The 2,549-nt window shown below is 54.3% G+C and overlaps 1 long non-coding RNA gene across 1 annotated transcript in view; it reads left to right on the forward strand.

Annotated features, from left to right (window-relative positions):
* The first annotated feature begins 412 nt into the window (after nt 1-412).
* The window catches only part of LOC107184255, a 20,703-nt gene continuing 18,566 nt past the window's right edge, over nt 413-2,549 (forward strand). The window contains exon 1 of the long non-coding RNA XR_001515081.1: nt 413-512. This is a non-coding gene — a long non-coding RNA (uncharacterized LOC107184255). The remainder of the gene's footprint in view (nt 513-2,549) is intronic.

The following is a 2,549-nucleotide window of genomic DNA, read 5'->3' on the forward strand; positions in this document are numbered from 1 at the left end:
CACTTGCAGAAAGATTAGTGTTGCTCAGCAAACAATTTCCAATCGTTTACAAGCAATGGGAAAGATTTCAAAGGAAGGAAAAGGGGTGCCACATCAACTGAATGAAAGACAAATAGAAAAGCGAAAAGTCATCAGTAAAATGTTGCTTCAAAGGCACGAAAAAAAGTCTTTTTTGCATCGAATTGTGACTGACGATGAAAAGTGGATTTATTTTGAGAATCCCAAATGCACAAAATCATGGGTTGATCCAGGTCAACCATCAACATCAACTGCAAGGCCAAATCACTTCAGAAAGAAGACAATGCTCTGCTTTTGGTGGGATCTGGAAGGTGTAGTGTATTACGAGCTTCAAAAACCAGGTGAAACCATTAATGCTGATCACTACCAACAACAAACAATCAATTTGAACCACGCTTTGATCGTGAAACAACCAGAATGTTCCAGAAGACACGGCAAAGTAATTTTGCTTCATGATGATGCACCATCACACGCTTCAAAACCAGTTAAGACACGTTAAGAGATCTTGCCTGGGAAGCACCCTATTCACCAGACCTCGCTCCCTCAGATGACCACTTGTTCCGATCGACGGCACACGCACTTTCTGAGCAGCACTTCACAACGTGCGAAGACGTGGGAAATCAGGTCTCTGAATGGTCTGCCTCAAAACAAGAAAAGTTCTATTGGGACGGTACCCACAAGTTACCTGAAAGATGGGGGAAATGTGTAGCTAGCGACGGACATTACTTTAAATAAAGCACTTTTGATGTTTCTCTTGAAATTATCATGTTTTCTTTGATTACAAAATCCGCACTATTAGCCAGTACCCCTGGTATTTATGGAAACCGCCCCTTGGAGCCCGGGGCAGGGTCTGAGGCAGCAGGCTGGGCCCCAGCGTGTCCTGAGGGGACCCCCTGGTCTGGGCTGGCCATGGCTGCTTTGCTTCTCTTACTGGAGGTCTGACCCAATGCAGGGCAAGGACGAGGTCTGCTTTCTAAGTGAGCTCCTCTGAGGGGCAAACATACGCGAGCTATGCTGCAGGCTCGTCTCACTGTATCAAAACACCACGAACCAGTTCGCCTGTTTTCTCGGTGGTTAGAGCACTGGCCCCAGGACTGATGGAGGGTTCGATTCCGGTCCAGGGCATGTTCCTTGGCTGCAGGCTCAAGTCGCAGCCCATGTCAGGGCATGTGTGGGAGACAATTAATCACTGTGTCTCTCTCACATCAATGTTTTTCTATCTCCCTCTGTCTCTCCCTCTGTCTCTCCCTCCCTCCCTTTCACACTCTCTCTCTCTCTCTCTCTCTCAAAAAGAAAAAATACCCTTGGGTGAGGATTAACAAAACACAAAAACAACCCCCCCATCCAGAGTTAAAGGTCTGAACTGTTCAGCTGAGGGAGGTAGGAATGGAGGCCTGGATGTGCTCTGAGCCACACACAGGGAGCGGGCAGCCCTTCAGGTGAGGACTTAGGGGAGGGGCCCGTGGGGGAGGGGAGGGGCAGGTGGGATGGGGAGGGAGGGGCTGGCTATAGCCCAACCAGAGGTTTTGTCTTCCACAGGTTCCTGGACCGGCCTGTGGGCTCCTGCGGGCTTTGGGTTCTGGTCTTTGAAAAGGTTAGTGACCCACCTCGTCCCTCTGGGCAGGACCCGGACCGGGAAAGAGCCCAGTCCCGGCTGCCCCTCCTGCCCCGGGGGGTGGGCGGCGGGAAAGGAAGTAGCAGAGACTCAGAATGAACACATTTCCCGGTTAGAACACCCACCGGCTCTACCCCGCAACCCCCAGCACACGGGAGGATGTTGCGCCTGGAAGGTCTTTGAACGGAGATGACAGACGCGGGGCCTCATCCCCATGGTGGGACCCGAGGGCCTCCCCCTCCTCGTCCTCTGCCCTGGGCGGAGCCCCGTCCAAAGCTGAGAGCCAGGAACCCCTGCACCGCCCGGCCAGGCTGGGGCGGGGTCCCCTGTCCCCGCTTTCCCTGGAGATGAGGCCCTAAGGGTGGTCTCTCGCGCCACCTCGCGGCCGGAGGGCGCCCGGCAGCGCCACCGGAGGAAATTAAATACAGCTGAATAATTGAATGAGGGGCAGGTTGAATCAGGGGTCACCATCTGCCTGGCTGGGGCTGTTGGCACACTTCGGCTGCGCCGCGCGGCTCGTAAACACGCCTGCAGTGATCACAGCGCGCACGGCCCGAAAATGAAGGAAAATGGGCCTTAAAATAAGCCGCGCTAATTAAACATACACCGTCTTGTTGTCATGGAGACCGGAGTGAAGGTCACCCGTTTCTCATGGCATTAAGGAGGGTGTTGGTGCCAAAAAGAAAAGAAAAAAAGAGAACGGACAGGTGATCCTTTCATCTCCCAGGGCGGGGCGAGGGCACCTCAGGGCAGGAGGTGCAGCCGGGAGCGGGGGCGAGGGGAGAGGCCACCCGCCCCCCACAGTCCCCACACCTGCTTCCCCGGCCTGAGGGGGAGGGAGGGCGCCGAGCGCATGACACCATCTTTGCAGATGCCAGCAAGGGCGGTGTCTGGAGGGACCCCGTGCTTAATGTCA

This window comes from Myotis davidii, unplaced genomic scaffold, assembly GCF_000327345.1.
Source record: "Myotis davidii unplaced genomic scaffold, ASM32734v1 scaffold1745, whole genome shotgun sequence".
Lineage (NCBI taxonomy): Eukaryota > Metazoa > Chordata > Mammalia > Chiroptera > Vespertilionidae > Myotis > Myotis davidii.